Below are 24963 nucleotides of genomic sequence, written 5' to 3'. Positions count from 1 at the left end.
CCTCAGAAGATGGAAAGATCTCCCATGCTCATGGATTGGCAGGATTAATATGGTAAAAATGGCCATTTTACCAAAAGCAATCTACAGATTCAATGCAATCCCCATCAAAATACCAATGCAATTCTTCAAAGAGTTAGACAGAACAATTTGCAAATTCATCTGGAATAACAAAAAACCCAGGATAGCTAAAGCTATCCTCAACAATAAAAGGACTTCAGGGGGAATCACTATCCCTGAACTCAAGCAGTATTACAGAGCAATAGTGATAAAAACTGCATGGTATTGGTACAGAGACAGACAGATAGACCAATGGAATAGAATTGAAGACCCAGAAATGAACCCACACACCTATGGTCACTTGATTTTTGACAAAGGAGCCAAAACCATCCAATGGAAAAAAGATAGTATTTTCAGCAAATGGTGCTGGTTCAACTGGAGGGCAACATGTAGAAGAATGCAGATCGATCCATCCTTATCACCCTGTACAAAGCTTAAGTCCAAGTGGATCAAGGACCTCCACATCAAACCAGACACACTCAAACTAATAGAAGAAAAACTAGGGAAGCATCTGGAACACATGGGCACTGGAAAAAATTTCCTGAACAAAACACCAATGGCTTATGCTCTAAGATCAAGAATCGACAAATGGGATCTCATAAAACTGCAAAGCTTCTGTAAGGCAAAGGACACTGTGGTTAGGACAAAATGGCAACCAACAGATTGGGAAAAGATCTTTACCAATCCTACAACAGATAGAGGCCTTATATCCAAAATATACAAAGAACTCAAGAAGTTAGACCGCAGGGAAACAAATAACCCTATTAAAAAATGGGGTTCAGAGCTAAACAAAGAATTCACAGCTGAGGAATGCCGAATGGCTGAGAAACACCTAAAGAAATGTTCAACATCTTTAGTCATAAGGGAAATGCAAATCAAAACAACCCTGAGATTTCACCTCACACCTGTGCGATTGGCTAAGATCAAAAACTCAGGTGACAGCAGATGCTGGCGAGGATGTGGAGAAAGAGGAACACTCCTCCATTGTTGGTGGGATTGCAGACTGGTAAAACCATTCTGGAAATCAGTCTGGAGGTTCCTCAGAAAATTGGACATTGAACTGCCTGAGGATCCAGCTATACCTCTTTTGGGCATATACCCAAAAGATGCCTCAACATATAAAAGAGACACGTGCTCCACTATGTTCATCGCAGCCTTATTTATAATAGCCAGAAGCTGGAAAGAACCCAGATGCCCTTCAACAGAGGAATGGATACAGAAAATGTGGTACATCTACACAATGGAATATTACTCAGCTATCAAAAACAACGAGTTTATGAAATTCGTAGGCAAATGGTTGGAACTGGAAAATATCATCCTGAGTGAGCTAACCCAATCACAGAAAGACATACATGGTATGCCCTCATTGATAAGTGGCTATTAGCCCAAATGCTTGAATTACCCTAGATCCCTAGAACAAACGAAACTCAAGACGGATGATCAAAATGTGAATGCTTCACTCCTTCTTTAAATGAGGAAAAAGAATACCCTTGGCAGGGAAGGGAGAGGCAAAGATTAAAACAGAGACTGAAGGAACACCCATTCAGAGCCTGCCCCACATGTGGCCCATACATATACAGCCACCCAATTAGACAAGATGGATGAAGCAAAGAAGTGCAGACCGACAGGAGCCGGATGTAGATCGCTCCTGAGAGACACAGCCAGAATACAGCAAATATAGAGGCGAATGCCAGCAGCAAACCACTGAACTGAGAATAGGTCCCCTATTGAAGGAATCAGAGAAAGAACTGGAAGAGCTTGAAGGGGCTCGAGACCCCAAAAGTACAACAATGCCAAGCAACCAGAGCTTCCAGAAACTAAGCCACTACCTAAAGACTATACATGGACTGACCCTGGATTCTGACCCCATAGGTAGCAATGAATATCCTAGTAAGAGCACCAGTGGAAGGGGAAGCCCTGGGTCCTGCTAAGACTGAACCCACAGTGAACTAGTCTATGGGGGGAGGGCGGCAATGGGGGGAGTATTGGGAGGGGAACACCCATAAGGAAGGGGAGGGGGGAGGGGGATGTTTGCCCGGAAACCGGGAAAGGGAATAACACTCGAAATGTATATAAGAAATACTCAAGTTAATAAAAAAAAAAAAAAAGAAATTCAACATGTACAAAGCATAGCAGTTGGAAGGGAAAAGGGGGATAAAGGAGCAGCCAAACATCAGCTTGCAATCTCTATGTGCAGACTTTATAAGGTACTGTTTGCACTGATCTTTTCTTTATAGGAACAAGACAAATCAGAACGAAAAGATGCACCATAAAGCTGATTACTGGGCTTAGTACCGATGGGAAAGAAACGAAAGTGCTAAGCGACCAGCTCCAACCAAAAGAAATGTCACTTGTAATGTGCAGAATGCATGCCTCAGAAGCAGAAAAGCCGGGCTTCGGCAGATGTAATTATATAGCGTGATAAAGTGTGGCACAAAAGAAACTGAACAAATTACAAAGCTGTAAAGCATTCAGCAGTCAAGTTGTAAAAGGGGGAGGGCACCAAGTATTTTACTCCTTTAATTTGAAAAACCTATCTCCTGCCCTGTAACAATGTGCCATAGGGATGAGTAATGACTTCAGGGGTTAGTGAACGAGTACATTCCCTCTCTACTCAAGCTCCAAGTGATTTTACTTCCTCAGTAATATCAGCTACGCAAGACAGCAAGAAGCCCAAGTCATAGTGTACTTTCCTAGATTTGGCTTTATAACACATGTAGTATATGTGACAACAAGAAGGGGATAACCCTAAATCAGAGTAAGATCCTGACAAGGGTAACCTTGTTGCAGTGGGTTTTTTCTTGTTTCTCAGTCCCATATAGAGCTCATCAATTGTATGCTCAGTTGATGGCAAGGTATATCTGAAACACCAGAACACTTGACATTGTCTATAAGGCTATCTACTGCCAAAAGCATAAGTGTAGTTACCATGAGATAAAAGGATTTGAGAAACAAGGGGTGGGGCACAAAGACCATAAAGAAAGTCTTTGGTGTCAATAGAAAGGCATTTGCTGTCTAGAGATGTTTCCAAGCTAAAGATGGAAATGAAAAGGACAAAAAAATAGCTATGCAAATTTCCTACATTAATAGAAAATTCAGGACTGGCAGAACAACAACGAATGCACAAGTGAAGTCATTGTTCCCTGTTTACTCTGTATGTTTGGCAGAGCCCAGCATTCCACCCTTTTGGCAGTTCTAAGTATTCTTATCTCAGTGGCTTCACGTGGATGTCATGGAGAAAGCACATGTAATAACTGATATACCGAGGGCAAAAATCCAAGCAATAAAAATCCATTTGTCTTGAATCTAAAATAGATTTTGAGATGCCTTGATCCTTCAGTGTGCTTTTTCTCATGGATATTGTACTTATTTTAACTTCTTTTATGACTACTGTGTTCAAGACAAAGTAATGGGACTCCATCAGGCTGCCTAGAAGTACAAAATGTTCTGCTGCACAGTTCTCCGCACTGATCCTTACTTATATCTGACCATTACTCTCCTCTTTTACCACCATATCCTTGATCAGAAAGTGTCTTGTCCCTCCTCCACCATGCCTAGGCAATTTCAAATTGTACCTTCCCTCCTAATCTGGCTTGAGATTCAGGCCAAAATGTGCTGCAGTGGGTAGAAGCAATCTGTCCCATCCCAGGTCTGGGATTCAGAAACAACCTGTACAATGGAGATAAATTATCTTTCGAGACACCTGAAATCTTGTGAGAACTGGTTTCACTAGGACTTACATTATTTATATCCTTGCTATAGACCAGACACTGCAATCAGTTTTGTTAGCATATATTATCTCCACTTGATAGCAAACTAGTGCATTAAAGACCTATTTTGCCATCAGTGCCACAATGAAAATACTAAAGACAAGAGACCGGGAAGCACTTATCCAGGCTGTGTTCTCTTGGGGACAGAATGAAGACAAAAATCACAAGTCTGACACAAACTCTAGATTCTTAGCTGTTGCCTACATAAATGACAATAGAGAATGAAATATGTTGATAGCATTTACTGAATATTTTTTATATATTTTAAACAAACAGTCCAGCACTTGATAGAGAAAATGTGATTTTTTTTTCAACTATAACAATCACTGTGGAAGGGCAACCAAGTTATCACCGTCCATTAAAAGATGTGAGGGCTTTTGATGTTGTTTTATTTGATAGACAAGCCTTTACACTACACGAGAGTCAGTGCTTGGATGTTTATCTGGCTTTTGAAGAATTAAAAGAACCAGGGGAAGTTACAGAGCCAAACACTATAGTCAACTCAATTTACATCTACAACATGGTAGTTTTCCAGTAAAAAATTAAACAATTAATACATGTACAAATACATGAAATACAAATATAACCAAAAAGTCATTTCAATAAAATAAATACAGATAAAGGGAAGTGGTGATTCATTTGCATTGTTTATCTGATGAGCATTATTGAGATCCTGTTGTGTACTGGGTACTCTGCTGAACCTGCTGAGGGAGACGAAGAGGTATAAAGACATATGGATCATTATGCCAATAAACATTAATTGGGAGATTCATTCTGCTGAGGATAAGCATCTTGTCTCATCTAGAATTTGTTACCCACTTCCTGTTTCTCATTTGCAAAACAATTAATGACCTTGTTAGCAAATGTGTAAACAATGGCTATTAAATATGTAAATATAGTCATTTAACTACTTTTTCTTTGCCAATAAAATAAACCTTCTTTACTAATAAACTTCTATAAACAAAAAGACTATGCTGCTGAACTACAGGGAGACATGACAAAATCCCTGAGTGTGTAAAGGGAGAAATAAAAGACAATGGAAAATTAATAATATTCTTTCTGATCTAACTGCCTGCAGCCTTTACAGCAGCATTTATTAAAGAATTAAAAGTGCATTCGTTTTCAAGACTTTGGTAGTAAAACAGCAGCTTCACTAGACCTTTAGAAATTATATCTTCAATTATATTACTTAAGACTTTGTTTTTATGTTTTCTATAGTCACTGTTTCCACTCACTCAAATACTAACTATAAAAGCCACAAAGTAACGTGGAGTTTAAGTTATGGTCAAAGAACATTAAAACCATATTGCCGAAAATGGAGAGAGGATAGCTTTATATTCCCATTGCCTTCTCTAAGTAACTGTCCAACATTCTGCTGTGCTGTGGCCAGTAGGTAATGACTATAAACGCCTTGTATTTGTAGGGCACTTGGGTTTTTATTCGCAGTAGTTATGCAGATGAGGATCACCAGCCAAAACAACTAAAAATAGAGTATATTATTTTTCTTTATTGAGTTCTACCATATACACAGTAAACCATGTACAACACAGTAATCCTGAGTGCATGTCCTGCTAGATAAATTTTACATCCATGTACCCACACAAGTTAAAACTGGGACATTTCTAGAGCTTCACAAATTTCTATTTATCTCCTTAATCAATAAAAAACAATCTCCTTCTCACCTTTTCCACTCAGAGAAAACAGTTAACACAGCTTCTCCTGCCTGTTTCTGATTGTCATGTGAGTACAAAGAGGATATCTACATCTTCTGTCCGTTTTACCCATCAGTAATATATGATTTAACTGGGCTGCTGCTCCTGATGTTATATTCTGTTAATTGCATGAACACAGCACAGCTCGTGCATAAACTTCTCTGTTGTTTGACATTTCAATTGTGTCTAGTTTAACATATAATGTTAATAAAACTAGCTTAAATAAAACTTCCTAGGAGGCTGTAGAAATGTCCAAATGGGTCCCAGCTATTGCCATGAAAGACTACAGACTTGAATTTGGATTTAACCATTGATGTAAAATCTAGGTATGGCTGCATGTATACCTAAATCCTAGCACTGTGAGTAAAGTCTAAATAAGAAATTCACTGCTGGTGGATGTCCAGGAGCTCAACTGTGGGTTAAGGAGAGACCATGTCTCAAAAGGAAAAGGAGGAACGTCCTCATCAGTCCTCTCCTACATTCACAAGAAAACATACCATGAATATCTCTCTCTCTCTCTCTCTCTCTCTCTCTCTCTCTCTCTCTCTCTCTCTCTCTCAACAACAACAACAACCACACACACACACACACACACACACACACACACACACACACACTTTTCAGTATCAACAACTAAATAATAACCAAATAAATAATACTCAAAGGCAAATTTGTAAGCTAAATCATAGCATGACAGTGGTTTAATCTTGTGGGTGTTTTCCTCATCTTGTGAACCTAAAATTTAAATGTCATAGATTCTCACTTTTTCTACAGAAAAAGCCTGCCACAAATAGGCAGAGGGAAGGGAATCTAATAAGAAGCCCTTGCACTAAAGTAGAGCCTTCATTTTAGCATTAAATCAGAAATAACTCCATATCTACAGAGGATGTAAAGAAATCTATTCATTTTTAAAGGTAATACCAAATGTAGAAGAAAAAGAAATGAACCATGAAAACCTATATCCTCAAATTGGGCTCTGCAGATTCGAACTTCTGGTTAAACCTATGAAACTTAACTTTAAACTTTTGTTTAAAGTTGGTGTTGTTACCTTTATTGGAAGAAATCATGCAAGCTTTCTCTGATAGAATCTGCTTTCAGTTAAAGTCTCAGAGCTCAAAATTTAGAAAAAAAACATCATAAAATACATAGGAAGTAAAGATACAAGAACTAACAGAAATAGAGCAACTCATTAAAAAATATGATGAAAGGAACAAAACAGATTATACAAATAATGATGATCTACATAAAATGAAATGATGAGGACTCTTAGTCTCACTGAGACTAAATACTTGGGAGGTTGGGAGGTAAGACATTACTTAGAAGTTGAAGTTACAGAAGTATAAAAGTTGGATTAAATATATGACTGCCATTCAATCACCATTCCAAAGCAAAGAAAGAATAGACAAATGGAAAGATGCAATCAGTTATGATGTAGAACTTTCCATAAGACATGAAAGTCACTTTTTATACACAAATCCAGAAAAGAGAAAAGGAAAAATATTAAAAGAATCAGAATCTATAGGTGCATATATTACATCAAATATTAAGAACAAGAGACCTACCTTATAAGTTAGTTTCCTGATGGGACTACAAGTCTGGCTCACTGATTAAAGTCATCTGTGACTCTTTCATAGGCCACAATTTTGTCTCCTACTACTCATATTTGGAAAGATTGCATACACATGTAAGTTCTACTCTAGGAGATCTAATATCATCTATCATTGATGTGCATCACCATACACATTTAAGTATGCACAGAGAGATCCATACACATATACAAAACTTTTAAAAATATCTAAAATATAATTGAAAAACTCAATTCATAGCAGGTCCTTCTTTCAGACACAGAAGGGACTGACAGTTGTCTCAAAAGAAAAGGAAAGAACAGTAGTATCTTTCATGTATTTTGAGTAATTCATTGAACTTAGAATTGTATAATTCTAAGTTTAATATATTATATGAAACATAAGCAAAATCAGGGTCTTTTAAAATTAACTGAAGCGAGAATTTCTACCAGAAAATCTATAATCAGGGGAGTTTAGAATATGGTAGAAAAGACAAAGGGGAAGGCATTCAGTAGAAGATACAGGAACAGCTGGTTGCTAATGAGTTTTATAGGTTTTCAAGTAAGTTTCAACACCTATCAACTGGATAACGGTTCTGACAATAACAAACAGAGGTAGTTAGTAACAGAAACTGAAGAGAACATGAAGTGTTTTAAGATCCTTACGTTTAGGAGAAAAAATATCAACAGTAACTTGCTTGAACATGGACTAGTTTTAAAGTTTGTAACTAAACAGATAAATTAAGGTTATAAGGGGATAAAGAGGTGGCCCAGCAGTTAAGAGATTCCCAATCTGGTAGTTCAAACCAACGGAAGTTCCAGCTTCAAGAGATTCAGTGCCCTATTATGTCCTCCTTGGGCGTCCACATGCATAGAAACATAGAAACAGACAGACATGGCAACATAGATACATTGATAAAAGTAAATACAAAAGAGGGGAGCTAACAGGGTAACTAAAATAATATGAACATTAAAATAAAAAGGAAATCTGAGTAAGAAAAGTAAATATAAAATGAAAAATAGGCAATGAACTAAAAGGGGGAAATAGAAAGGGTGGGATAGACAGACAAAATAAGATTGCAGACGCCAACTCCAAGACAATAGTAATTTTTAAATCAATTGAATGCTTTAATTAAAAGATACAAATTGTCAAAACCAGTTGACAATTTGTTGCTGTGAGCAGATCTAAAATAATATCTCAAAGGAAGGATGAAAGAGAAAATATTTATTATAAAACATAGATTTTTAAAAATTTAAAGAGAAATACAGAAATACCTATAACAACATTGATGTATAGTGATATGTAGTTATATAAAATTAAAAATTATAATCAAGTTTAAGAAATTAACTCTGATAGAGAAATAAAAAACAAATATAGAGGAAAAAATGATTACACACACACACACACACACACACACACACACACACACACACACACACACGAGAAAGACAAAGAGTTTCATTAGACTGCCCAGGTCATATACCTATAGAATATGACTTGAGATTGAGATTTTCAATAAGTTTAAATCTCAACATAATTTTAAAATATTTGCTCTATCTAGCAACGATCTTACTAAAAGAGAAACATATTTGCAGTCCACATAAGTGATGAGTTTTGGGCCTCAGTTACCCAGAATATATTTTTAAAGTTTTAAAACTCAAGTAGTAAAGCTCAAACAATCTAATTAAAACACAAAAGGATAACACGAGCAGTGCAACGGTACACACATGGCAGAAAGGCATGTAAAAATATGTTCAGCATCACTATATATTAGAGAAATGTGTAGAAATCTAATCTAAAATAGTGGACTCTAATTTTTCAGAACAAAATTTTACAGAAACAGCTAAAATTAAAAATGTATAAATTTGATAGCAGCAAATGTTAGCAAGAATACCATGAAAGTGGGTCTTGAATTCATTGTTTATTGTGGGTAGACTAAAAATTAGTTCAGCTACACAGAAGACAGCTCAGAATTTTTTTAATAACTGAAGCATGCCCATACCATGTGATCCAGTAATTGTTTGGGAGTTATCTATCCAGAAAAGTAAAACATATGTTGATTTAAAACCTGCATAAAATGTCTGAAACAGACATTGGAGTAGCCCAAACTTGAACCATCCCCCACCATAAGCAGAAGCAGCTAACTGTAGCATAACCATTCCCTATATGACAACGTAGTGTTATAAGGCACCAGACTGTTAACAGACACATCCTAAATGTGTATGTTCATCATACTGGGAATGAAAAATCTGCCTCCATAAAAGATATAAGTCAAGCTATACAAGTATTGCAAAGGAAAAAAAATTACAGAGATAGAATAGAGCTTAGTGGTCACCTGGAGTGGCAGATAGTGGCAGTGAGCAAATGAATGTGGCTATAAAAGGGAGACAGGACAGAGGTCTCAGTGATGATTAAATGATTTTGGACCTCAACTGCAGTGAGATCAACACTGCAGGAACCAAATGCTGTGAAAAGAGGACAATGGTCTGTGTACACTCCCTGGCTGTTGTATCATGTACTATAATATATGGACAATATGTTAGCTGGGTGAAATTTATTAATTCCCTTCTTTGGTGTTTGAATATTTTCTACGTGTCTTTCTTAAGTTTGACTCAGTTTACTTAAAGGTATATCTCTCATCAGGAAAAAAATGACAGACATTAGGAAAATAACTAACAGCAAACACTGGCAATGATTCCTGACAAAAATCAGGCCCTCATACAATGCTGGTAGTCATATTTAGCCACTATGAAATCAAGTATGATGGGACCTCGAGAAACTAACAAAAAATGTACCATATGATCTAGTTATATAACTCCTAGGTCTTTATGTTATGGCATCATAGTGAATGTATTATGGGAATATTTGCTCATAGGTGTTTACTGCATGACTATTTACAAGTGCTAAGTTATGGAATCAACCAAGGTGTCCATCAACATCAGAAATTAGTGATCTATAAAGCAATTAAATCATTCTCTTAACACAGAAAAAAATCTATACAAAGACTAATTAAAATGACAAATCTTTACAGGCATATGGATTAGGGGAATAAAGAGAATCAGGAGAACTAATTAAATCATAGTATAACTTAAACCTATAGAAACTTCAGGCAGTATAGAATACTAAGAAAAGTGCTACAATTCCTCTATGCCAATAAATGCCAGTAAGAAGCCTGGAATAATATAGCAAACACAAGTAGTCCTAACAATGGGAAGAATAATTCCTTTAGAAACATTTTAGATTTGCTATATTGTATGTGTTTGTGTGTTCTGTTTGTGTCTTCATGTCTTTTCCTTTTTTTCTTTTGATGTTTGTTTTTATTGTTCTTTTATTTCTCCATCTTTATTAAATTGGGTATTTCATATTTACATTTTGATTGTTATTCCCTTTCCTGGTTTCCAGGCCAACATTGCGCTAGCCCCTCCCCCTTCCCTTCTATATGGGTGTTCACCTCCCCATCCTCCCCCCATTACTCATGTGTTTTCTATTGTTATAACAAAACACACCATGACCAGGACAAATTATAAAATAAAGCACTGGACTTGGAGCTTACAGTCTCATGGTGTCCAGGGCCAACATGGCAATAGCATTGCAGCAGGAATGTAGACAGACAGACAGGCACAGTATGGCACTGGAGCAGTAGCCAAGACCCCTTGACACCCATATAGTAGCTCAGAACTATCTGTATCTCCAGTTACAGGGTATCTGACACCCTCTCCTGGCTTTAAATGATTAACATGGAACACACAGGTACATGGTACATGGAGACCCTATTACACACATTAAAATAAATAAACCTTTAATGAGCTATTAACTAAAGGTACTGTTCCTTTCTGGCTAGCTCAAACAGAAAAGTGCCAGAGAAGACTTCAATACTTGCAGCTTGGATTACCTGCAAAATTAGTATATCAACCAATAGGGTAGCATAGCATAATGCATTACCTGGATAGCTTCTTGATCTCAGTTTCTCTGGCCGGACTTCAGGATTGTTGCCCAGGGTTCAACTGTTATTGACACTATCAGTAGAAAAGACATCACTCAAAGGGACCGAAAAGCAAAGGGTAATGATGCTGTTACTAAAATATTTATGTACCAATCATCATCAACATTCATATGTTAGTTGTAGCACTAGATGATTCGATTGATATCCAGCAATAATTAGAAAACATCCACAGTTTCTCATACCAACAGCCGTAGAGGTGGTTTGTCTCTTAGTTGTCTGACTGAGTTATAGTGGAAAATGACATGCTTTAGAAACTTGGCACAGGAGTGGTAAAGACATATGAAGAAACCACCTATAAGGTAGTGAAATAATTTAGATTTAATTGAAATTTCACTCCAAACTCTAGCCTTTCTTTATACAAAACCAATTCTTTTTTTTAAATCAATTTGTTCCCTTAAAATTGTGCAATAATTGGAGGGGAAAAAAGTGCAAAATTATCTAAGAAAATATAAGACTCAACATCAGAAAACTTGAAACAATACACTATTTGAGACTACTGCATCATGTTTATTAGCCAATCATTAGTTTGCAGTTCTTTTGGGATCCATAATTTCCTCAGATACCAGGATATTCTAGTCAATATTTGAACAAGGGCTAGGACTCCTGCAGCACCGCATCAAGCAGGAGACAGATTCCATGAACACAGGGTCAATTTATGACAAGCAAATCCATAGGGCCCATAAAATTATGCTTTGTTTTTTAGATATTTATTTTTCTGGACAGACAGTTGATTTCATAGCATTATATTTTATTTATCATTTATTTGCCCACCTTATAACCCTAAGGAACTTCAAATTTCAACAGCTGAGCCTTCTCACATAAACAAAGCAAAAATCATGCTAGGCTTCTTTGAAGTTAAGATTCCATCATTCTCTTCCCTAAGAGGCTGAGCTCTTTGAGCCATACAAATGTTTTCTGTTTCTTATACATCAACGTCCCATCTATATTGGAAGAGATTTTTCATTCTCTTCATGTTGAGAAAAAGCTACTTGAACATAAGGAACTAAATAAATGTTGGATACTTCAGCAAATGCATTTTCTAGATAGTGTGCTGATTAATATATCAATGTTAATACTGTAATGTATACGGTAAGAGCTACACAATTTCTAAAGTTCAGTAATTTACTATTATTTCATTCTCTTCTGCAGATACTATAATCCATCCACTTTATTCAAGTACAACAAATGAGTACAAATTACCTTTTTGCCAAAACCCATAGAAGAGCTTATATTCTGTACTTTCTATTCCCAATCTGTAAAATGGGAATGATAATACAAGCAGAATCTTCTCGTTTTTATTAAATCAGTCATTACAAACCCGTCCATCTTAAGCATTTAGAATGGAGTCTGATTATCATGCCTATTTTAGTTCAGATTCTCCAAGAAGTATTACCCACAGAACTTTGTTAACTAACTCACCAGAATACTGGCGAGTCATTCATCACAGAGAAGCTCAGAATAGTGAGAGTGGGCTACAAGAAGAGCAAAATACACAATGGAATATTACTCAGCTATCAAAAACAATGACTTTATGAAATTCGTAAGCAAATGGTTGGAACTGGAAAATATCATCCTGAGTGAGCTAACCCAATCACAGAAAGACATACATGGTATGCACTCATTGATAAGTGGCTATTAGCCCAAATGCTTGAATTACCCTAGATGCCTAGAACAAATGAAACTCAAGACAGATGATCAAAATGTGAATGCTTCACTCCTTCTTTAAAAGGGGAACAAGAATACCCTTGGCAGGGAAGAGAGAGGCAAAGATTAAAACAGAGACTGAAGGAACACCCATTCAGAGTCTGCCCCACATGTGGCCCATACATATACAGCCACCGAATTAGACAAGATGGATGAAGCAAAGAAGTGCAGGCCGACAGGAGCCAGATGTAGATCGCTCCTGAGAGACACAGCCAGAATACAGCAAATACAGAGGCGAATGCCAGTAGCAAACCACTGAACTGAGAATAGGACCCCCGTTGAAGGAATCAGAGAAAGAACTGGAAGAGCCTGAAGGGGCTCGAGACCCCATATGAACAACAATGCCAAGCAACCAGAGCTTCCAGGGACTAAGCCACTACCTAAAGACTATACATGGACTGACCCTGGACTCTGACCTCATAGGTAGCAATGAATATCCTAGTAAGAGCACCAGTGGAAGGGGAAGCCCTGGGTCCTGCTAAGACTGAACCCCCAGTGAACTAGACTGTTGGGGAGGAGGGCGGCAATGGGGGGAGGGTGGGGAGGGGAACACCCATAAGGAAGGGGAGGGGGAGGAGGATGTTTGCCCGGAAACCAGGAAAGGGAATAACACTCAAAATGTATATAAGAAATACTCAAGTTAATAAAAAAGAAAAAGAAAATAGAAAGTAATGTGAACTGATATTTCCACATTGGCACCATTTTACAGCAAAATGCCAACCAGATACTCAGCAGATTCTCTGACTTGTCACACAGGACTTTTCCAGCAGGAGCCTAAAGGAAAATCCGATCTTGGAGTAGTCCACAGGAGACATGGAAGAAAAAGGAAAGAAAAGTAATTCCCCAGATTTCTTTTCTCTTCTAATTTCACAGGGCAAATGTCACTGTTCACAGCTTTTAGGGTGCCATCTCTGGCTCCCTTGAGAGCCTGCAGGAAACCTGATCCCACCCATTGCAGCCTCTGTATTCTAACCATTTTCTGTTACATTCTACATGCTATCAATCAAGCTATATCCTAGAAACCAAAACCAGTACCAAGGTTGCCTTTGAATCAAATCTCCTTTTCACAGTTCTTGGTGTAGTTCGTCAAAGCAGGGCTACAGAATAAAACAAGTGATTTTGTGTCCTGGACCAGCGACATTCTAGCTATGTAAAATATTTAAGCTGCCCGAGTCTTGGTATAAAATAGAAATGTTAATATCTACCTCACAGAGCTGTTATAAAGGATGAATGAACAGTAAAGTAATTAGAGCTGTGATTGGCACATAAATGTTCAATAAATGTTTACTACGACCATAATCATCACTGCATACAAATGAGAAGACTGGGAAAGGCCATTCAGAGCACTCACTGTGAATCTGCCAGGAATGCACTGAAGGAACAAATGACAGCCAACAGTGACAGAGGAGAAATAAAACTGAATAATGACTGTGATGGATTATATCAACATAGGAAACCTCAACTAATAACTCAAAACCCAAATTGCATATTTCTCTTATTGCCTGAATTATCCAGGAAATTGCCAAGCTCCCCAGACCCTCAAGATGTTAGCAGTGTTTAGAGTGGCATATTTCTAATAACGTGTCATTGAATGACAGCAACCTTACAGAATTACTCATGGACACCCACATAAAAGATTTTGAAATTTTTAAAATACTCATCTTTCTGTAAATTGTGACATTCAGTCCTTCCTCGTTTGCTCAAGGATTTAATTCAGCTATTATGTGACACTGAGGTAAGCATACTGTACAGCAGATTTATTTTATGTCAAGGCAAAATAAAACATATGTTTTTGGCAATGTGTGGCTTACTCTAGGCAAAAAAGGTAAATTAAATTTCCTCAAATATTTTCATATTATAGACTACTTTTTAGCCTTTTACCTTTGAGGACCTTCAAAATTGAATCCAATGAAATCATAATTTAAACAATAAAATGAGGAATAAAACTTCTACAATAATTTTTATATTACAATTAATTATAATACCAAGAATCTGAGCTCAAGTATCATATACTAAATTGTATAATAAAAGAATGTCAAGAATAAACAAACTGAAGTTAGACTCAAGTCTAGAACACAGTTACCAATTCTGGTAAGTTTACAAATCATCGATCATGGTCTTAACATCTTCAGGCTCTCACTTCATTTTCCCAACTCATGTGGTCTGGGCTGGGAAGTGATCATTTTGAATCCAATTATTCCTGGACTACCATTTGAGGAAGTGAAAAAACATGGAGAAGCCATTTATAGAAGAGAAATCAAAACCTGGAAGGAAGAACAGTATTCACAAGTTTTTAATATCTCTTTCATCTTTTATGTTGATGGAAATTCACAGTCAGATATGAGAAGAAAACCAACAACTCTTATTAAGAAGCTTTTACTAAGGGGAAAGGGGAAAACTATGTAATTATACTTTGATTCCAATGAAAAAACATTACATGAGTATACATGTCTCTGTAAAATTAATAAAAAAATGAAATACTAAGTAAAGGAATAACCAAAAACTTTTCTAGCACTTTGCTCCCCACGAAACACAGATAAAAACATCAATTTAGGGTAAAATAGCAGAACTGAATTTCAAGTAATTGACAGTTTATCCTTTGAGTCCATCTAAGTTAATTCCTGGCTGAAGTAAAATTAACATATTCTGTTTAACAATACATAATAATCTAGACTATATCATTGCTATAAATTCCAGGCTACAATTCAAAGTAAATAATATAGAAACCATGGAATATATAACCAATATTTAATAAAAAGACAACCAATCACCCCTTCAAAATATCTAACTTTTGATTGAATTCCATCTATCATAACTATGTTAAATATCATCATAACAATAGAAAAATATAAAGACGATATACAAAGAAACCCACTAGAATCTCTAAAACTGAATCATAAAATAGTTTAAAGGAAGATGTGATTCTTCAGAATACTTGGCTATCTACTCTCTCACTTTTTTCTTGAGTTTATAAACCTGTGCTTGTTTTCCACTGAAGAAGGACCAATCCCATAATGGAAAGAACAGGTCATAAGCAACCCCAAGGATGGTACATCATACCTGTCAAGGGTAAACCAAAGTGAGGTGAAATTTAGCATATTATTTTATCAGTTTTCTCTGTGTTTCTAGTTAAAGGCTGGCGATATTAATGACAATTCTATCTGACATTGTAAATACAATTCCTGTAGCGATAATTGTTCAATAAATGTTATCTATGGTGATATCTAATTGTACTATAGAAATAATTTTCTCCTTTATTTTTAAAACGTATCTCTCTGTGTGTAATGTATATGTTTGCACATTTATTGGTGTTCAATGCTGGTGCACACACAACATAGTACCAGATATAACCTTACGTTCCAGTATAATCTTTTACCTTCTACTTGGTTTGAGTCCCTCTTGTTGTTTTCCATTGTTTGGTTGGCCTTCAAGGTTCCCATAAGTTGGTTTATACCTCCTATCTTGCCAAAGATAATGGACTCAAACTACTGTGCCCAGCTTTACTTGGGTTCAGGAAATCTAAACTCATGTCAAGTATTTTACCCAATGAGCCATCTTTTCAGCCCAGAAATCTGCCCTTCTTAAAATAAAGGTGTTATGTAGATCACATATGCTAAATGGATTTTTGGAGCTCCCTAAAAGAACAGAAGCCAGAAGCAGATAAAGTTAACTTAATGAAAGGTTGCTAAATGTTGTCTCTAATCCCAAAACTCAATACATAATCCTATGTAGAATTTTACACTGCTAATTATCTTCTGGTGTGTGTGTCTCTCCTCTTAACTTAACAGTCTTTCTCCAATTTTGCTATTAATAAGTCTTGTTAACACTAAAATGATAGTCAAATGATTAACTTCTAGGTGCTGACTTTAATATCATTAATCTTGTTGAATCATTTGGAATGAATGTGACTGTCATGTGTACTAAAGAAGACTGAAAGCAGTTTTCTGGCTCTGTCATGTCACAGAAGCTGATGTCTAGAAAAATGTGGGGGCTCCCCTTCTAAAAAGCATGTGCTACATGCTTGATACTGACTGAGAACCTTTGTAATTACAATATGAAGGAAGGGGGAAAGGCGCTTTAGCTGCTTATCAACCACTCTTCACCAGCCTTCCTCGTTGACAGGAATTGACAGACCTCTGCAGAATGCAAATTCTAATCATTCTTGCTACTAACCTTAGGGCCTTCTTTCAAGACAAAGCAAATATACTGAATATTTAGAAAAAAGCACTGCATGGAAACACATTTTTTATTGTGGTGTTTGGGGGTTTTCTGTTTTGTTTTTGTTTTTGTTTTTCTTCACTCTCACTGCTCTGTAAACAACAAAGACTGGGAGAAATAAGGGGACAGGAAACGAAAGGATACAGACACATAACAAACACACACACACACACACACACATCATATATACAGATATTCTGCACAAACAGCAAACACATATACACATACAAAATACCAAAATGACACACCACATATACACATGCCAAACACTAACCACATACACACATTACATATATACACAACATTCACACCAAACACACACACACATATACACGTCAAATTCAAAACACATAAACACACACCACATATGTACAGACTACACACACATATTCACACACACAAAAAAAATAAAACACACATTCACATACCAAACATAAGACATATCACATATACACTATACACATATCAAATACTAATCATATACACACACTACTTATGCACACTAGACACACACCGAACAAGCACATACTTACCCACCTGAAACAGCACCACACACACACACACACACACACACACACATACACACACACACATTATCAACATCAAAACATGAATTAAAAATCATTCATCGTAATATCTTAAAGTCATATATAACATAAAATATTTATATATAATATATAATAATTAATATTAATAAGTATCTTACATCAATAGGCTCAATATCACAGTAAAAAGACACAGTCTAAGAGACTGGATACAAAAATAGGATCCATCATTCTACTGCATGCAAGAAACACACCTCAGCAACAAAGATAGACATTAACTGAGAATAAAGGGCTGTAAAAATGGTTTCCAGGCAAGTAGTCCCAAGAAAAAAGATGGAGTAGCCATTCTAATATCTAATAAAATAGACTTTCAACCAAAAAGTAATAAAAAAAAGATGGGCAAGGACACTTCATACTCATCAGAAGGTATATCCACCAAGATGGCATCTCGATTTTGAACATCGATGCCCCAAATGTAAGGATACCCATGTTGGTAAAAGAAACATTACAAAAGTTTGTATCACACATTAAACCCCACACATTAATAATGGGAGACTTCTATTCCCCAATCTTACCAATGGATGGGACAGAATCTAAACAGAGAAATAATGGAACTGCTGATGTTATGAATCAAATGGACATAACAGATATCTACAGAACATTTTATCCAAATACAAATGAATATACCTTCTTCTCAGTATCTCACAGAACCTACTTCAAAACTGACCATATAGTTAATCACAAAGCAAGCCTCAACAAATACAAGAAAACTGAAATAGCTCCGTACCAGACTACCCTCAATTAAAACTGGACTTCAACACAACACAACAAGCGAAAGTCTACACATACACATGATAATGGAACAACTTTTTATTTGATGATCACTGGTTCCAGGAAGAAATAAAAACAGAGTTTAATGACTTTCTGAAATTCAGTGAAAAGGAAGGCACAACATACTCAAACGTATGGGACACACTGAAAGTAGTGCTAAGAGAAAGGTCGTAGGACTGCCTTCATAAAGAAATTGGAGACATATCATACTAGCAACTAAATAGCTTGTATGAAAGCTCTAGAAGAAAAAGAAACAAACATACCCAAGAAGAGTAGATGACAGGAAATAATCAAACTCGGAACTGAAATCAATACATTAGGAACAAAGAAAAAAGAACAAAGAATCAATGAAAATGGGTGTTGTTTTCTTGATAATAGCAACAAGATAGGCAAACCCTTGGCCAAAGAAACTAAGAGCCAGAGAGACAGTATCCAAATTAGCAATATCAGAAATGAAGACGGAGACATAATAATGGACAACAAGGAGATCCAGAGAATCATTAGGTGTTGATCAGCCCTTCAAAATCTGCATTTCAAGAGTCTGTCAGTTGATTTTGGGCCAGAAGGCTGAAAACTTGTGCTCACATGTTGCTAACAGGGGACTGTGCTAGTGGAGATTTGTCTCTACAACCTCTCAGTTCTGGAAGCCGTGTTTCCTATGTGTATATATATTTGGTCATTCTCAGATTTCTGATGGGGTTGAAGACATTATAGTCTCATAGCCTATCAGGCTGTTTAACTCTAAATATACATATTTTATTGGATAGTTATCAGGTAGGATACTAGCTAGCCAAGATATAATACAGATTTTAAACTTTTCTTAATCTGGAATGGATAACTAAATGTTCTGTTTAACTGATATAGTGTTGGACTGGGTGTTAGATATATTTTATGCTCTTAATTACAAAATGTTAGTAGTTGTGCTCAGCTTATAGTTGAGAGAAAAGTTTTTTTTTTAATTAGACAAAAAGGGTGAAATGTAGGATGATGTCACGGGTGAGGCAGGTACAGGATAGAAGGAGCCCTGTCATTGGAGGAGAAGGAAGGATGGGCGGGAGAGAAGTTTGAAGGAAGAGGAGGAGATTAGGGGAGAGAGGAGGAGACAGGGCAGAGGAGAGGGGAAGCCATGGCAGGTGATGTTAAGATTCTGCTCTGTGTATTTACAGGTTGTTATCAATGTTCCTAAGGGATGGATGGTACCGGGCATTGTATGTTTAAGTGGGCAATTATATCTTACCAATTGGGTCAAAGATTATTGTGTTGTGTGTTCTTTTCTGTGAGGGTTTGAGTGTAGGAATATGTGAGGCTGGGATGTGTTTCCACCAAGATATCTAGCAGATATTACGGGACACCGCGGTGCGGACCAAGCGAGGTAAAAGACAACTTTACTTTTTTATTTATATATTTTACAACAACAATTAGGTCTTACTTTAAAAGTTTATATTCAACGAAATTATAAATCTAAATGAAATGGATGACTTTCTAGACAGATACCACCTTCAAAGTTAAATTATAATCACATAAACTACCTAAATAGTCCTATAATCCCTAAGGAAATAGAAGCAGTCATCAAAAGTCTTCTAATCCAAATTGTGCTGGGCCAGATTATTTTAGAATAGAATTTTGCTACACTTTCAAAGAAGAGCTAATACTAATATTCCTCAAACTACTCCACAAATAGAAACAGAAGAAACACTGCCAAATATATTCTATGATGCCACAATCATTCAGATCGCAAAAATGCATAAAGATTTAAAAAAGAAAGACTTTCATATCAATTTCCCTTATAAAACAATAATGAAGAAATACTCAATAAAATATTCATCAACTGAATCTAAAACACATCAAAGAAATCATCTACCATGATCAAGTAGTCTTGATCCCAGGTTTGCAGGGGTGTTTCAATACATAAAAACCCATCAACTTAATCTATCATATAAACAAAATGAAAGGCAAAAGCACATGATCATCTCCTTAGATGCTGATCAAGCCTTTGACAAAATCCAACACCCTTTCATGTTAAAAGACTTGGTGAGATCAATGATACATACCTAACCAAAATGAAGGTAATATATAGCAGGTCAATAGCCAACATCAAATTAAATGGAGGGACACTTAAGTAATTTCATTAAAATCAGGGATAAGACAAGGCTTTTCATTCTTTCTCCATCTCTTTAATACTTAAAGACCCAAATAGAGCAATAAAACAACTAAAGGAGATCAAGAGAATATAAATTGAAATGGAACAAGTCTAAGTATCACTATTCTCATATGATATCATAATACTATACATAAGTGATCCTAAAAATTCCACCAGAGAACTCCTACAGCTAATAAGCACCATCACTCAAAGAAATCTGTACCCCTCTTTCATGCAAATGAATAAGAGGAAAAAATGAATTTAGGAAGATAACTACCTTCACAATAGCCTCAGACAATATAAAGTATCTTAGACTAATTCTAACCAAGCAAGGGAAAGACCTGTATGACAAGAATTTAAAGTCTCTGATGAAAGAAATTGAAGAAAATATCAGAACATGGAAAGATCACTCATGCTCATGGATTGGTAGGGTTAACATAGTGAAAATGGCCATCATATTAAAAATAATCTACAGATTCAATGCAATTCCCATCAAAATTCCAACACAATTCTTTTTGATCGTGAAAAAGCAATTCTCAACTTCTTAATGGAAAAACAAAATCTGGGATAGCTAAAGCAACCCCGTACACTGAGAAACTTCTGGAAGCATCACTGTGCCTGACTTTAAGCAGTAACACAGAGCTTGAGTAATAAAAACTGCATAGTACTGGTATAGAAACAGAGAGCAATTGAATCAAAGACCATAAATAAACCCCAAGGACCCTTGATTTTGACAAAGAAGTCAAAATCTAACAATGGAAATGAGTAAGCATCTTCAGTAAATGGTGATAGTCTAACTGGATGACTACATGTGGAATAATGCAAATACACCCGTATCTATCACCATACACAAAAGTCAAGTCCAAATCAACCAAAGACATCAGCATAAAATCAGATACACGAAATCTAATAGTAAATAAATTGCAGAATAATCCAATTATTTTGGATTATTAAACACATTGGTACAGGAGACCACTTCTTGAACAGAGAACCCCTAGCTCAAGCACTAAAATCCACAATTTAAAAAAGGGACCTCATGAAATTGAAAAAAAAAGAAAAAAAACAAAAACAAAAACAAAAAAGTCTGTAAGGCAAATAATACCATCAATAGGACAAAACAGCAGCCTACAGAATGGGAAAAGATCTTCATCAACTCTACATCTGACAGAAGACTAATATAAAAATATATAAAGAACTCAAGAAGTTAAACACCAAAACACAAATAACCAAATTTGTAAAAATGACATATAGAGTTAAAGAGAGAATTCTCAACAAAGGAATCTCTGATGACAAAAAAATACTTTTAAAAAGTGTTTAATATTCTTATTCATCAGGAAAATGCAAATCAAAATGACTCTGAGTTTCCACCTTAACGCCATCAGAAAGGCGAAGATCAAAAACTGAAGTGACTCTCACGAGACATCTATATCTACTCCCTTTCAGCATGCGTTGCTCTCCGGAGAGACACATCCAGAGCATGTCCAATGTTCAGAGGTCAATGCTAACAGCAAACCACTGAAGTGAGAACAAGACCCCCCTGGGGGTAATTAAAGGAAGTATTGAAAGAGTTGAAGGAGCTTGCAACCCCATAAAAACAACAATGCCAACCAACCAGAGCTTACAGGGACCAAACCACTACTGAAAGACTATACATAAACTGACCCAGGGCTCCAACTGCATATATAGCAGAGAATAGCCTTGATGGGACACCAGTGGAAGGGGAAGCCCTTGGTCCTGCCAAGGTTGAACTCCCAGTGCAGGGGAATATGGGAGGGGGGCAGTAAGGGGTATGTATGGGGGAAATACCTTTATTGGGGAAGGGGAGTGAAGGGGACAGGGGTTTATAGACAGGAAACCGGGAAGGGGATTAACATTTGAAATTTAAGTAAAGATATATATCTAATAAAAAATTAAAAAAAAAAACAACTTAAGTGACAGCACATGCTGGTGAGGATGTGGGAAAAGGCGAACATTACTCCATTGCTGGTAGGAATGCAAACTTTACAACCAGTCTGGAAATCAATCTGAATGTTTCTCAAAAAATTAGAAATATTTCTACCTCAGGACACAGCTATATCACTCCTGGACATATACCCAAAATATGTTCCACCATACTACAAGGACACTTCCTCAACTATGTTTGTAGCAGCTTTATTTGTAGCAGCCAGAAAATGGAAGCAACCCATATGTCCATCAACTGAAGAAAGGATAAAAGAAATGTGACTCATCTACACAATGGAATACTACTCAGCTATTAAATCATGGACATTATGAATTTTGCAGGCAAATGGAAAGAACTAGAAAATATCATCCTAAGTGAGGTAATCCAGACTCAAAAGTACATGCATGATATGTAGTCTCTTATAAGTGGATATTAGCCCTAAAGTAGAGGATACTCATGCTACAATCCCTAGAAAATGAAATAACAAGGAAATTGCAAGTGAGGATGCCTGAATCTTACTCAGAAGATAAAAAAATAGACACTGGAGGTAGTGGAGAGAGGGAACTGGGTGGAGGGGGTGGGGAAGCGAATGGGAAGTTGGACATCAGGTATAGGTAAGGCATAGGAAAGAGAAATAAAATAGACAGCAGGAGGGGTATCTCTAGGATGTGACAGAGATCTGGAATGATGGGGAGGTCACAGGGAGTCTATGGGGTTGAATGCTAGCTGAGATCCCTAGCACTGGAGGATGTAGAACCTGAATTAGACCCCTACTGTAGCCAAACAGAACTCCCAGTGGAGGGATCAGGACACAAACCCACCCAGAAAACCTTTGACCAAGAATGTATGCTACCTCTAAGATGTGCAGGGATAAAGATGGAAGAGAAATGGAGGAAATGGACAATCAGTGGCTGGCCCTAACTGAGAACCATCCCATGAGCAAGAACTAAGCTCTGTCACTGTTAATGATACTCTGCTATCTTTGCAGACAGGAACCTAACATAACTGTTCTCTGAAAGCTTTACCCAGCAGCCAATAGAAACGGATGCAGAGACCCACAGCCAAATATTAGGCAAAGCTCAGAGAGTCTTCCAGAAAAGTTGGGGAAAGAATATGGGGACCCAAATGGGATAGGAACACAAGACCAAGAGAGCTAACTAACATGGACCCTAAGTTGCTTCCAGAGACTGAATCACCAACCAAGAATAAACACAGGCTGGACCTAGGCTTCCCATGCATGTAGCAGATATGCAGCTTGGCCTTCATTGGTTATCCCCAACAACTGAAGTTGGGACTGTCTCTGAATCTGTTGTTTGCCAGTGGATTCCATTCCCCTGACTGAGAAACCTTGTCTAGTCTCCAGGCGAAGAGGATGTACCTAGTTCTGCAGTTCTGTGATGTGATAGGATGGGGTGAAATTGCGGGAGGAAAGCTCTCCTTCTCAGAGGAGTAGGAAAAGAAGGATGGGAGAGGGGCAGCATGAGGAGGGAATGGGGAGGTGGTGTCTACAATAGGTATATAAAGTGAGTAAGTAAGTAAATTAATGAAAGAAAAGTTTGAAAGTTCATACATAAACTATGTTCAAGGCCAAGGTGACTGTCACAAACCCATGTGACCTTTGTCTTTAACCCTTGTGCTTCTCTCATCTGTAAACCTCAATGATAGACCTCACCAACCCTGTACAATTTCGGTCACAGAAGGAAATTCTCTTAAGAGAAATATATAAGTTAGGTTTTAGAACTTTACTTACTTTTCTAACCTTTCGCAATCTGTAAACTCAGTCATAGTTATATTATTTATATGTTTCAAAAATCATAAAATATCACAGAATGCCATTTTTGTGACAGATAAGTTTGTCTCTTTCTTAATGGCCATAGTCTGATTGCTGTGCACCATCCTTTCCTTAGTAAAGGTTGTGTATCGCCCTACGTCAACTCTTCTTGAAATTCTTTCTTCAGCTGATGCCAACATCCCAGCGCCATCGGAGTGGCAGTAGCAGGTGTGCCTCCTGATATCACCAGAAAATGAAACTTCTGAAAACTGAGCTGGAATTAGTCACAGAACATGTATTAGTCAAGTTATACCTATATATAAGTAGGTTTGCAAATAACCAGGCATATAAGAGTGAGGGATGTTCTTAATAAAAAGCACCCATGACTAGCAAGAAAAAGGAATTAAGATTTTTAAAACTCTTGAGCTTACTATCTTCCATGATATATGCAAAAATTTTAATTGATCCTCCTAAGCACCCATGTAAGATAGTTATTAACTTTTTCATTTCAAATTGGGGCAACTGAGAATCGGAAGAAAAATTTCTAAGTTTAAAATCTAAATTATTACTGAAACCCAGGAGAGAGATAATTGCCTGGATTTGGAAAATGGCAGCCAGGTCTTAATGCACTCTTAATAAGGTATTTCATGATAACTGTGAAGAATTGTTAGAAAATAATAGTTAAAAGAAACCTGCAGAGCTCAG

Source organism: Rattus norvegicus, chromosome 4, assembly GCF_036323735.1.
Source record: "Rattus norvegicus strain BN/NHsdMcwi chromosome 4, GRCr8, whole genome shotgun sequence".
NCBI classification, from domain to species: domain Eukaryota; kingdom Metazoa; phylum Chordata; class Mammalia; order Rodentia; family Muridae; genus Rattus; species Rattus norvegicus.
This window is presented reverse-complemented; position numbering follows the sequence as displayed.